The following is a 15,000-nucleotide window of genomic DNA, read 5'->3' as shown; positions in this document are numbered from 1 at the left end:
ATACATATAAAGATAAGTGACACAACCTTTATATATTTTTTTTTTTAACTTTTTATTTCCATATATACATACAGATATATTTCGATTTCGTATTTCCTATCCTATTTATATATAGTCATACTCTTTAGCTTTAAATATATAAGTATTTCAATATATTCCATATATTAATTAGTAGCGGCATATAGTTCACAACCGCTATGGCGGTAGGTGGATTGCCTATTCCACCGGACATCTCATCTTGCTCAGAAGGTGACGAGCCCGGGATGGATTTTTCTGACATCCCGAATAATGAAAATAACGCTTTTTTCGATGTCGTTAAAAAGCGTAAAAGACCCCGTAAAACTGCCCCGGTTATCCCATCCAGTAAAGATGAGTCAACTCGGGTTAAAATGTATCAGGTTAACCAACCTGGTCTACGTTGGGTCGTGTATTTCCGACCCAAAAACAAGCCTCTCAGAGTTTTACAGATATGCAAAACTCTAAAGGAAAAGTACTCGAGCTTGACCGAGGTCTACAAGGTCAAAGCGGATAGACTTAAGGCAACATTCTCGGATCCCCGACAAGCAAATGCTGTCGTCCAGGATCCAAATTTCAATATCGAGTACCGCGTTTATATACCGGCACGCGTAGTTGAAATAGAGGGTGTTATAACCGAGGCTGACCTCACCGAAGAGGATGTTGTGAAAGGTATTGGATGCTTTAAAAATCCATCCCTTCCTGAAATAAAAATCCTCGAATGCAGGAGAATGTATTCGAAGGATAATACGGGCAATTATTCCCCAAATGACTCGTTTAGAGTGACTTTTGAGGGAAAAGTACTCCCGGATTTTGTCGAGCTCCACAAGCTTCGACTACCCGTGAGACTTTTCTTTCCAAAAGTCATGACGTGTACGAATTGTTTGCAGTTAGGGCACACGAAGACCTACTGCAACAAGAAACCTAAATGCTCCAAGTGTGGTGAAATCTCCGAGATTAACCACGCTTGCGGCGATCAAGAGACAAAATGCTGTCTTTGTGGTGGTGATCCACATGAAGTCGAGGCGTGTCCAAAATATAAACAACGCTCAGAAGCGTTAAAAAAATCGACAAAACAACGCTGTAAGCAGTCATTTGCACAGATGCTTAAGACTGCCTTACAGCAACAGTAAAACCCATATTCCAGCTTGGAACATGACGATCCCAATGATGATGAAGAGGTATATCAACCTCTTCCGTCAAGTGGAGCCGTGCGTAAACGACCAAGCGTATCTTCCCCCAAGCTTCCTAGAAAGGAGCAGAAGAAAACACATATAGATACCCCAAGTGGTCCACCTTCCAAGCAAAATATTGCTAAGCCGTCACCTCCAGGATTCAAGCTTAATCCTGAGGGTAACAATTTCGATAAAGAGTTTCCCAAACTACCAGGAAAACAATCTGCTTCCGCCAAAAAACAGACATCGGAATCTGAAATACCGACCACTGATGGACGTATCTCATTCAAAATGATCGTTGAATGGATATTTACCACTTTTGGTCTATCTGATTCCCTCAAGAGTATGATTTCGGCTTGGCTTCCAACAATTTGCATGTTGGGTAAGCAATTAAGCACCAAATGGCCCCTCCTCGCGTTCGTATCCTTCGATGTCTAAATCAGACAGCCGAAGTGACGAATCGACAACAAGGATCATACAATGGAACTGTAGAAGCTTGATCCCCAAATTAGATAAATTTAAACTCCTGCTTCACGATAGCAAATGCGATATTTTCGCGCTATCTGAAACATGGTTGTCAACTGATACGACACTTGCCGTTCAAGACTTCAATGTCATCCGTTTAGACCGAGGAAACTCTTATGGCGGAGTGCTCCTTGGTATCAAAAAATGCTACCCATTCTTCCGAATTCCTCTCCCAGCAATTGATGCAATAGAAATTGTTGCTTGCCATATAACAATTGCTGGGGAGGGCCTCACTGTCGCATCAGTCTACATTCCGCCTAGAGCGGTTATTAACCGGTTGCAGCTGTCACAAATAACGGAACTGCTTCCGTCTCCACGCCTCATCCTGGGAGATTTCAATTCTCACGGTACGGCGTGGGGCGCACCCAGGGATGATAGCCGCGCTGTTCTTATTGAAAGCTTTCTTGATGACTTCGATATGACCTTATTGAACATACCTGGGTTAGCTACGAGAATTGCAAGGCCTCCAATACGAGAGAGCACATTAGACTTGTCGATGTGTTCCTCCTCAATGGCTTTGGACTGCAAATGGGAGATTATTCAAGATCCCCACGGTAGCGACCATTTGCCAATCAGTATTTCGATTAAGAGCAGGCTCCATTCTGCTACCACAGTCGAAGTAGAGTATGATCTTACCCGGAATATTGATTGGGAAAAATTCTCGAACACAATATCCCAGGGTCTCAAAACAACGGATGAGCTTTCTTCATCCGACGAATACAACTTCCTTGCAACATTAGTGCTAGATAGCGCGTTGCAATCTCAGAAGAGACCTGCCCCTGAGAACAAGTTGAAAATTCGTCCCAACAAGCAATGGTGGGACAAAGAATGCACCGAGATAAAAAAAGCTCTAAAAGCATCATACATAGCATTCAGGGATGGTGGTTCAATTGAGCTTTATGATCAGTTTAGGGAGCTGGAAATAAAACAGTCTAAGCTACACAAACTGAAAAAAATATCATACTGGCAAAATTACATAAGCTCGTTACCCAGAGATGCTTCTATGAGCTATCTCTGGAATACGGCTCGAAAAATGCGCAATAGGTCGGACAGTAATGAGGCTAATGAATACTCTGAACGTTGGATCTATGATTTCGCGAAAAAGGTATGCCCAGACGCTGTCCCATCACAGCAAAAATTTAGCGATACAACAGCTATTGAAGAATCAGAATTTACCATGTTGGAGTTTTCAATTGCCCTCGCGTCTTGCAAGAACAAGGCTCCAGGACCGGACAGGATCAAATTTAATTTGATGAAAAACCTGCCGGACTCGGCCAAGCTACGATTTCTTAAACTGTTTAATAAGCTTATCAGGAACAATGTGATCCCAAAAGCTTGGAGACAGGTTAAGATTATCGCAATCAAAAAGCCAGACAAACCTGCCGCAGATCACCGCTCGTACAGGCCGATTGCGATGCTCTCATGCATACGCAAATTGCTTGAAAAAATGATCCTGCGTAGACTTGACAACTGGGCAGAAACAACTAACCAACTATCAGAGACCCAGTTCGGCTTCCGTAGGGGCAAGGGCCCTAACGATTGCCTGGCATTGCTAGCCACAGAAGCGGAAATGGCTCTTGGCAGCAAACAACAAATGACCTCGGTTTTCCTGGATATCACAGGCGCATTTGATTCAGTTTCAATCGAAATTCTTTCCGAGAAACTGCATCAGAGAGGATTCTCCCCAATATTAACAAACTTTTTGATCAACCTGCTCTCTGAAAAGCATCTACTTTTCAACCACGGTTCTTCAACAATAACACGAACAAGCTACATGGGTCTCCCCCAAGGCTCTTGTCTGAGTCCGCTGTTGTACAACTTCTACATCAGTGACATCGACACATGCTTGACGGACGGCTGTACAATGCGCCAGTTAGCTGACGACTGCGTTGTATCAGTCACGGCGACTCTAGCTGTAGACATGAAAAACAGCCTGCAAAATACGCTAGATAATCTGACCGGTTGGGCCAGTTGTCTTGGAATCGAATTCTCGCTTGAAAAAACGGAGATGGTAGTCTTTTCAAAAAAGCGACCACCACCTCGCTTCGAGCTAGTTCTGTCCGGAATACCCATCACTCAGTCACCTAGCTTCAAGTATCTAGGAGTATGGTATGACTCTAAGTGCACATGGGAAAAACATGCCAATTACCTGAAGCAAAGATGCCAACCGAGAATTAATTTTCTTCGGATGGTAACAGGAACATCATGGGGAGCGCATCCAGAGGATTTAATACGACTCTACCAAACCACGATTCTGCCCGTAATAGAATACGGTAGCATATGCTTCAGAGGAGTCGCAGCCTCACACATGCTGAAGCTAGAGAGGATACAATACCGTTGTTTGCGTATCGCTCTAGGCTGCATGCAATCGACACATACCATGTCCCTAGAGGTCATTGCGGGAGTACTACCACTCAAAGAGAGGCTATTCGAGTTGGCTCTTCGTTTCCTCATCAGATCGGAGATAGCAAACCCAATGATAATCGAGAACTATGAGAGGTGTTTGGAAGTTGTTCAGAAACCCTGTATGTCAGTATACCAGCGGTTCATGACCATGGAGATAAACCCTTCGGTTGTTGCTCCATCCCGTGAGATTTCAACATCGCTCAACAATTCTTCTGTTGTATTTGATTTGACGATGAAACAAGAAATCCATGGAATTCCCGAACACCTTAAACCAACAGTTGTGCCATCAATATTTTCGGCAAAATTCGGCCACCTCCCAGTACCGAACTCCTTTTTCACGGATGGATCTGTGATGGATGGACAATCCGGATATGGCGTTTTTAACACAGATCATCACATATCCCGCAAACTGGCACAGCCTTGCTCCATATATGTAGCTGAATTAGCTGCCATACACAATTCGCTGCAAATTATCGAGCTCAAGACACCAGGCAATTATTTCATCTTCTCGGACAGCCTCAGTTCTATCGAAGCTCTCCGATCGATTAAACCGGTCAAGCACCCGTCCTATTTCCTTCCGGAAATTAGACGGATATTAGAAGTGCTGGTTGATCGGTCTTTCATTATCTGCTTTGTGTGGGTCCCCTCTCATTGCTCAATCCCAGGCAATGAAGAAGCTGATTTATTAGCGAAAAGGGGTGCCATAGAAGGAGATATATTTGATAGACCGATCATCTATACCGAGTATTTTCACCTGCCTCGACAACTGGCCCTGGCAAACTGGCAGGAAAAATGGGATAAAGACGATCTTGGGCGATGGATGCACTCGATTTCGCCCAAAGTGTCTACAAAAGCTTGGTTCAAAGGGTTAGATTTAACTCGAGATTTCATTCGAGTTATTTCGCGCCTAATGTCCAATCACTATGTTGCAAACGCACACCTTTATCGAATAAACTTAGTCGATAGTAATCTGTGCGAATGTGGAGGGTACGAAGATATAGATCATATAGTCTTCGTATGCCCTAAGTACCATAGAGCAAGGACCAAGCTTATTGATTCTCTCCGAAAACAGAAAGTGACATTTACAATGCAAGTACGGGATGCGCTTGCTAGCCGCAACCCAGCGCTTGTAATACCTATTTATGACTTTTTAAGAGATATCAAGTATCGAATTTGATTATCTCCTTGCTTTTTCTTCTTATTTTTCCAACACAACCTCCATCAAAAAGTTTCACACTAATTCTGTTCCTTTTTTTTTTCTTTTATTGATCTTTTTAGAGACACATGAATCATCGCTTCATTCTGAGAGACATGATCCACCAAACATAGATATAAGTTTTGATTTCTAAAGATATAAGGAACCATCACACCTTAACGAATAGTATTAAGAATTGATATTTACTCATACAGAGAAGAACTTTATTTATTATTGTTATTGTTAGCCGTAGGTCTAAATGATATGTATTTTTAAATTGTATTTATAAAAGAGAAAAGATGAGAGGGTTTTTATGCCTGTTTGAGGAGGAGCAGTCGGGATACAGGCTCTACTCAAGCTGGCTTTTCCCTACTCCAAAAGATATTCGGCCCCGTTATGCTTTGCGGTTGGGCCTAAATAAATATTAGAGTTTAAAAAAAAAAAACTAGCGAAAAAAGGGGCCATAGAAGGAGATACGTTTGAAAGACCAATCACCTGTACCGAATATTTTCACCTGCTCCGACAAATGGCCCTAGCAAACTGGCAGGAAAGATGGGATACTGGCGACCTAGAGCGATGGATGCACTCGATCTCGCCCAAAGTGTCTACAAAAGCTTGGTTTAAAGGGCTCGACTTAACTCGGGATTTTATACGAGTTATTTCGCGCCTAATGTCAAACCATTACATAGCTAATACACATCTATACCGAATTGGATTAGTCGATAGCAATCTTTGCGAATGTGAAGGGTACGGGGATATCGAACACATTGTCTTCGTATGCCCTGAATACCACAAAGCAAGAAAAAAAAACTGTTCGATTCCCTCCGGAAATGGAATACACCACCCACAATGCAAGTCCGTGATGCACTTGCCAGCCATAATACCAATTTTCTTATCCCTATATACGAATTCATTAAAGAAATAAATTATCATATCTGAACTCTCTATCTTTCTCTCTGTCCCTCTCTTGCTATCAAGATCTTCATGAACAATACTTATCATCGTTTTACTTTCTCTATTTTTCATCCCAGGTTTTGATTTCCGAGAGACAAGGACTCATCATCCCTCAATGCTATTAGTTATATAGGAAAATGTACATATTAATTATAAGTCACACTATTTCATAGTCTTTTCGGCAGCCGAGCAGGAAAGTCGTTTTTCTTGAGTGCTCTGTGGATTACCGAAATTAATATCTCGCTTCTTCTAGCGTTGGTGTTGTGTGGCGTGCAAATACGCGTCGTTATTGGTGGGGGAGCCCCGACTGCCGAACAGCGCCAGTGGTAGTGGTGCTAATCGGCGCGATTGCGCTGCGTTCGCGTGTGAAGGTGGTGAGTCGTGCTTGTTTTGGCGCGAGTGCTGAAAGGCGTGCTGATCCAGCATCAGCGAAGGTCGATTCCCGCAGTAGAGAAGTACGGAGCTGTGGTAGTGGTTAGTTGGCGCGTGTGCTGTGGAACCCGGACGGGGGGAAAGCGGACGGCATCGCCGCTCTGCAGTTGAGGAGACAGCGCAGGCAGTGCTGCTGATTCTCATACATTTAAAGATAAGTGACAAAACCTTTACTTTTTTGCCTTCTTTATTCTCGTATATACATATATATAATTTAAATATTTTGATTTCGCATTTCCTCTCTTTTATTATATATAGCCATTCTTTTTAGTTTTGAATATATAAATATTTTCATATATTTCATAAATTAGTTATTAGCGGCATATAGTTCACAACCGCTATGGCGGTTGGTGGATTGCCTCTTCCACCGGACCTCTCATCTTGTTCAGAAGGTGACGAGTCCGCAATGGATTTTTCTGACATTCCGAATAATGGAAACAACGCTTTTTTTGACGTCGTTAAAAAGCGTAAAAGACCTCGTAAAACTGCCCCAATTGCCCCATCCACTAATGACGGGGCAACTCGGGTTAAAATGTACCAGGTGAACCAACCTGGTCTTCGTTGGATCGTGTATTTTCGACCCAAAAACAAGCCTCTTAGAGTTGTACAGATGTGCAAATCTCTGAAGGAAAAATACTCGAGCTTGACCGAAGTTTACAAGGTCAAAGCTGATAGACTGAAGGCAACATTTTCGGATCCCCGACAAGCGAACGATGTCGTCCTGGACCCGAATTTCAACATCGAATACCGTGTTTATATACCGGCACGCGTAGTTGAAATTGAGGGTGTTATCACCGAACCGGATCTTACCGAGAAGGACGTGATGGAAGGTGGGGGATGCTTTAAAAATCCCTCCCTCCCAAAAATAAAAATTCTGGAATGCAGGAAAATGTATTCCAAGGATAATACGGGAAAATACTCCCCGAATGACTCGTTTCGAGTCACTTTCGAGGGAAAAGTGCTTCCGGATTATGTCGAACTTCACAAGCTTCGACTCCCAGTAAGACTTTTCATACCGAAAGTTATGACATGCACGAATTGTTTGCAGTTAGGGCACACAAAAACCTACTGCAACAATAAATCGAAATGCTCCAAGTGTGGTGAAATCTCTGAGATTAACCATACTTGCGGCGATCAACAGGCAAGATGCTGTCTCTGTGGTGGTGACCCACATGAAGTTGAAGCGTGCCCAAAATACAAATTACGTTCAGACGCGTTGAAGAAATCTACGAAACAACGCTGTAAGCAGTCATTTGCACAAATGTTGAAGACTGCCTTATAGCAACAGGAAAATCCGTATTCCAGCTTGGAAACGGATGATTCCAATGATGACGAAGAGGTATATCAACCTCTTCCGTCAAGTGGGGCCGTGCGGAAACGACCAAGCGTATCTTCCCCCAAACTTCCCAGAAAGGAGCAGAAGAAAACGCATACAGACACCCCAAGAGGTCAACCTTCTAAGCAAAATATTGCTAAGACGTCACCTCCAGGATTCAAACTTAATCCTGAGGGCAACACTTTTGATAAAGAGTTCCCTAAACTACCAGGAAAGAAATCTGCTCCCGCCAATAAACTGTCTCCGGAATCTGAAATACCGTCTACTGATGGACGTATTTCATTTAAAATGATAGTTGAATGGATATTTACCACTTTTGGTTTATCCGATACTCTTAAAAGTATGATTTCAGCTTGGCTTCCAACAATTTGCATGTTGGGTAAGCAACTAAGCACCAAATGGCCCCTCCTCTCGTTCGTATCCTTCGATGTCTAAATCAGACAACAGAAGTGACGAATCGACAACAAGGATCATACAATGGAACTGTAGAAGCTTGATTCCCAAACTAGATAAATTTAAACTCCTGCTTCACGATAGCAAATGCGATATTTTCGCGCTATCTGAAACATGGTTATCAACGGATACGACAGTAGCCGTTCATGATTTCAATATAATTCGTTTAGACCGAGGAAACTCTTATGGCGGAGTGCTTCTTGGTATCAAAAAATGCTATCCATTCTTCCGAATTCCTCTCCCAGCAATTGATGGCATAGAAATTGTTGCTTGCCATATAACAATAGCTGGTGAGAGCCTTACGGTCGCATCAGTCTACATTCCACCTAGAGCTATTATTAACCGGTTGCAGCTGACACAAATAACGGAACTGCTGCCGACTCCACGCCTTATCCTGGGAGATTTCAATTCTCACGGTATGGCGTGGGGAGCACCTGGAGATGATAACCGGGCTATTCTTATTGAAAGCTTACTAGACGAGTTCGATATGACCCTATTGAACATACCTGGGTTAGCTACAAGAATAGCAAGGCCTCCAGTACGTGAGAGCACTTTAGATTTATCTATGTGTTCCTCCTCAATAGCTTTGGATTGTAAATGGGAGATTATTCAAGATCCCCATGGTAGTGATCATTTGCCAATAAGTATTTCGATTATGAGCAGGCTCCAGTCTGTTACCACAGTCGAAGTAGAGTATGATCTCACCCGGAATATTGATTGGGAAAAATTCTCGAACATGATATCTCAGGAGCTCGAAACAACCGACGAGCTTTCTCCATCAGACGAATACAACTTTCTTGCAACATTAGTTTTAGATAGCGCGTTGCAATCTCAGACGAGGCCCGCCCCTGAGAACAAGTTGAAAATTCGTCCTAACAAACAATGGTGGGACAAAGAATGCACCGAGATGAAAAAAACTCTGAAAAGAGCATACCTAGCATTCAGGAAAGATCATTCCATTCAACTTTTTGATCAGTTTAGAGAGCTGGAACTGAAACAGGCTAAACTGCACAAACTGAAAAAAAGATCGTACTGGCAAAATTTCATAAGCACGTTACCCAGAGAGGCTTCTATGAGCTATCTCTGGAATACGGCTCGAAAAATGCGCAATAGGTCCGACAACAATGAGGCTAATGAATATTCTGAACGTTGGATCTATGATTTCGCGAAAAAGGTATGTCCAGATGCTGTCCCACCACAGCAGAAATTCAGCGACACAACGGCGATCGAAGAACCAGAATTTTCAATGCTGGAATTTTCAATTGCCCTCGCGTCTTGTAAGAACAAGGCTCCAGGACCGGACAGGATCAAATTTAATTTGATGAAAAACCTGCCGGATTCGGCCAAGATACGATTTCTTAAACTGTTTAATAAGCTTATCAGGAACAATGTGATCCCAAAAGCTTGGAGACAGGTTAAGATTATCGCAATCAAAAAGCCAGATAAACCTGCCGCAGATCACCGCTCGTATAGGCCGATTGCGATGCTCTCATGCATACGCAAATTGCTTGAAAAAATGATCCTGCGCAGACTTGACAACTGGGCAGAAACAACTAACCAACTGTCAGAGACCCAGTTCGGATTTCGTAGGGGCAAGGGCCCTAACGATTGTCTGGCATTGCTAGCCACAGAAGCAGAAATGGCTCTTGGCAGCAAACAACAAATGACCTCGGTTTTCCTGGATATCACAGGCGCATTTGACTCAGTTTCAATCGAAATTCTTTCCGAGAAACTGCATCAGAGAGGATTCTCCCCTATATTAACAAACTTTTTGATCAACCTGCTGTCTGAAAAGCATTTACTTTTCAACCACGGTTCTTCAACAATAACACGAACAAGCTACATGGGTCTCCCCCAAGGCTCTTGTCTGAGTCCGCTGTTGTACAACTTCTACATCAGTGACATCGACACATGCTTGACGGACGGCTGCACGATGCGCCAGTTAGCTGACGACTGTGTAGTTTCAGTCACGGCGTCTCTAGCCGCAGACATGAAGAACAGCCTGCAAAACACGCTCGACAATCTGACCGTTTGGGCCAGTTGTCTTGGAATCGAGTTCTCGCTTGAAAAAACGGAGATGGTAGTCTTTTCAAAAAAGCGACCACCACCTCGTTTTGAGCTAGTTCTGTCCGGAAGACCCATCACTCAGTCACCTAGCTTCAAATATCTCGGAGTATGGTATGACTCTAAGTGCACATGGGAAAAACATGTCAATTACCTGAAGCAAAGATGCCAACCAAGGATCAATTTCCTTCGAATGGTAACAGGAACATCATGGGGAGCCCATCCAGAGGATTTGATACGACTCTATCAAACCACGATTCTGCCCGTAATAGAATACGGCAGCATATGCTTCAGAGGTGTCGCAGCTTCACACATGCTGAAACTCGAGAGGATACAATACCGTTGTTTGCGTATCGCTCTAGGCTGCATGCAGTCGACACATACCATGTCCCTAGAGGTCATAGCTGGAATACTACCACTCAAAGAGAGGCTGTTTGAGTTGGCTTTTCGTTTCCTCATTAGATCGGAAATAGCAAATCCAATGCTTATTGCGAACTATGAGAAATGTTTGGAAGTTGTTCAGAAACCCTGTATGTCAGTATACCAGCGGTTCATGTCCATGGAGATAAACCCTTCGGTTGTTGCTCCATCCCATGAGATTTCAACATCGCTCAACAATTCTCCTGTTGTATTTGATTTGACGATGAAACAAGAAATCCATGGAATTCCCGATCACCTCAAACCAACAGTTGTGCCATCAATATTTTCGGCAAAATTTGGCCACCTCCCAAAACAGAATTCCTTTTTCACGGACGGATCTGTGATGGATGGACAATCCGGATATGGCGTTTTCAACACAGATCATCGCATATCTCGCAAACTGGCACAGCCCTGCTCCATATACGTAGCTGAATTAGCTGCCATACACAATTCACTGCGAATTATCGAGCTCAAGACACCAGACAATTACTTCATCTTCTCGGACAGCCTCAGTTCTATCGAAGCTCTCCGATCGATTAAACCGGTCAAGCACCCGTCCTATTTCCTTCCGGAAATTAGACGGATATTAGAAGTGCTGGTTGATCGGTCTTTCATTATCTGCTTTGTGTGGGTCCCCTCTCATTGCTCAATCCCAGGCAATGAAGAAGCTGATTTATTAGCAAAAAGGGGTGCCATAGAAGGAGAGATATTTGATAGACCGATCACCTATACCGAGTATTTTCATCTGCCCCGACAACTGGCTCTGGAAAACTGGCAGGAAAAGTGGGATAAAGACGACCTTGGGCGATGGATGCACTCGATCTCGCCCAAAGTGTCTACAAAAGCTTGGTTCAAAGGGTTAGATTTAACTCGGGATTTCATTCGAGTTATTTCGCGCCTAATGTCCAATCACTATGTTGCAAACGCACACCTCTATCGAATAAACTTAGTCGATAGTAATCTGTGCGAATGTGGAGGGTACGAAGATATTGACCACATAGTCTTCGTATGCCCTAAGTACCACAGAGCAAGGGCCAAGCTTATAGATTCTCTCCGGAAACAGAAAGTGACGTTTACAATGCAAGTACGGGATGTGCTTGCTAGCCGCAACCCCGCGCTTGTAATACCCATTTACGACTTTTTAAGAGATATCAAGTATCGAATTTGATTATCTCTATGCTTTCTCCCCTAATTTCTCCCAACACAACAATCTTAAAAAGTTTCACACTAATTCTGTTTTTTTTTCTTCTTTCTTTCGTTCATCTTTTTTATAGAAACATGAATCATCGCTTCTTTTTGAGAGACATGATCCACCGAACTTAGATGTAAGTTTTGATTTCAAAGAGATAAGGAACCATCACCCTCAACGAATAGTAGTTAGGATTAGTATTTAGTTATAAAGAGAAAAACTTTGATGTTAATGTTAGTCGTAGGCTTAAATGACATGTATTTTTAAATTGTATTTTTGAAAAAGAAAAGATGAGAGGGTTTTTATGCCTGTTTGAGGAGGAGCAGTCGGGATACAGGCTCTACTCAAGCTGGCTTTTCCCTACTCCAAAAGACATTCGGCCCCGTTATGCTTCGCGGTTGGGCCTAAATAAATAAAAATATTAGAGTTATAAAAAAAAAATGCTATTAGTTATATAGGAAAATGTACATATTAATTATAAGTCACACTATTTTTATTTAATTGTATTTTTGAAATGTATTTTTAACAAGAAAAGATGAGAGGATTTTTATGCCAGTTTGAGGAGGAGCAGTCGGGATACAGGCTCTACTCAAGCTGGCTTTCCCTACTCCAAAAGACATTCGGCCCCGTTATGCTTAGCGGTTGGGCCTAAATAAATATTAAAGTTAAAAAAAACTAGGATTGCCAAAAGGTTTCAAACCAGACCTGAGAAAGTGTGAATATTACGTCTAAATATCTTCCGATTATTTTGTATTACGAAAGTAGCGTGTTGAATTTTCGATACCGTTTGAAGAAAGCTTTAATTGAATTTGATTTTTCTTCTTCGTTAATCTGTTGTTTCGGTGGATGCATTTTTTATACTGAAAAAGACTTATCGGATTCAACCTCTTTTCTATTGGAAACTCGAAATGAATAGATTATGATTATTTTTGAATTATATGATTGTTTTATAAGTGTTTTATTTTAAATTATACAATAATAACGTTATTATTGTTTTTCTAACATGATTATTTGACGTTGTTGTGATTAGAATGATTGTTTTTGAACGGTCAAATCGATGTCTCATACTATTGGTCGGTCATTGGTCATGATTAGGGACAGTGATAAATCGCGATTTCGCGGAAGCCGCGAATTCCGCGAAATTTAGCATCGGCCACGAAATTACCAAAAATCCGCGAAATGCCGCGAAAACCAGTAACACGGACAAATCTTAAGATTGATGGGCACCTCGATTGCAACGGGAGACCTTTTCCTACGCAACCAATAAAATGGAATAGTAGGAACTACTGCTCTCTTACAACAAGACTTTGTCAGCCTGGGTTTAATTGTTTTCGGACGGTTCGGTTACTAGATCCTCTTCGAGAAAGGATTTTGGCGATTGGAGACCTGCACGATAGAGTTCCAGAATGTGCAAAATCGAAAGTTCAAGTAACAAACATTTTTGCATTTTTTAAAATACGCAGTGAGATAGATATTATAATTTTGGTAGGTATTCAAAACGCGGACGGTTTCTTGAGCTTTTCCGGTTGGCAAATAAATATCTATATATTCCCGGAAACTCGGTAGATGCGGAATGCAGCGTGAGTAAGAACTAAGAATAACATGAACGATATGATTGAAGATAATTTGACCGTAGTCCGTCCGACAAAGAAATCATGACGCGTACGGTTAAATTACCGTATATTAAATTGACTAAAACTGTCTTTTTTGTTTGTACCCCAAAAAAGCACTTCATTTGGCGTTTTCTAAAGAAAAAGTTGCCGCGAAATTACCGCGAATTCTGAATATTTTCTATTTTTCCACCCGCAAATTTTCAACTTTTTTGCCGCAAATTACCACTGTCTCTAGTCATGGTGTTGGGACTCGGTAGTAACAAGTGCCAATCAAGCATCACGGCGACATTCTTGCAACGAGTTATCAACATATTTTTCGGACGATTTATTCAACAATTTCCAACTGTTCAGCATTACTAGATACTTAAAAATTCAGTACACGAAAACTGTTTAAAAATAAACTTAAAAATTGCCAGATGCTTAACGGTTTCAACGCCTAGATGACTTCTCTCGAAAAAAATGCGCGCAGTAAATCTTGTGTCCCGAAATCTAAATAGTAAAATATCCGCCAATATACATATACGCTACATAATTATATAACTTCAGAAAATCATGACAAGTGCTAAAATGTGAAATGCTCCAAAATTTTATATACAGGGAATAGACAAAATGATTGAGACAGGCAAAATTTTATCAGTTTTTAAATGGCTTCACGAAAAATGAATCAATTTTGGAGAATCAGTTTTCATTTTACTTGGAAACTAACCTAGTTTCCTAGTATTACTTGAGAACTTGACATGACCAACCTAATCCAGAAATATTTCGGATTTTAGGAGTGTGTGTCAAAATGTCCATTTTGCACCACGTAGAACTTTTTCTGAAATCTTGTTTCTTTTAGGTTCATATATTGCCAATAAACTAGAATTCCGAGTTCATTGGTACTCAAAGATCGAAATTCCGTCAAGGAACCATCGAGATATGAATGATTTAGGGAGTAGTTCTTAAAGTTTTTTGCTGTTAAGTACATAGTACGAAAAAGTTTTTGCTAGAAAAACTTTTTTCCTTAAGAGTACCTACTGTGTTTTGTTCTGAAGAGTTTCAAGCACCTAAATTGTCTAACTGAAAAACTTCATTTGAAAATAATCTGCCATAATCAATGTTTTAAGTCACTTTTTAAAATTATATTTTTGCAGTGGTGGATCTTAAATTCAGTTTGTTTATATTTTTAAAGGAAATTTTAGATAATTTTCTAGAAGTTATCCATTGACAACCATTCTCTATCT

At 41.5% G+C, this 15,000-nt stretch overlaps 1 protein-coding gene across 2 annotated transcripts in view; it reads right to left on the bottom strand.

The window, feature by feature from the left end:
• The window catches only part of LOC129723539 (peroxidasin), a 248,700-nt gene that overhangs the window by 66,853 nt on the left and 166,847 nt on the right, over positions 1-15,000 (bottom strand). The window lies entirely within an intron of this gene.

The sequence above is a fragment of the Wyeomyia smithii genome, chromosome 2 (genome assembly GCF_029784165.1).
Source record: "Wyeomyia smithii strain HCP4-BCI-WySm-NY-G18 chromosome 2, ASM2978416v1, whole genome shotgun sequence".
NCBI classification, from domain to species: domain Eukaryota; kingdom Metazoa; phylum Arthropoda; class Insecta; order Diptera; family Culicidae; genus Wyeomyia; species Wyeomyia smithii.
Note: the sequence above shows the minus strand (reverse complement) of the source record. Positions and strands in the feature narration are given on the sequence as shown.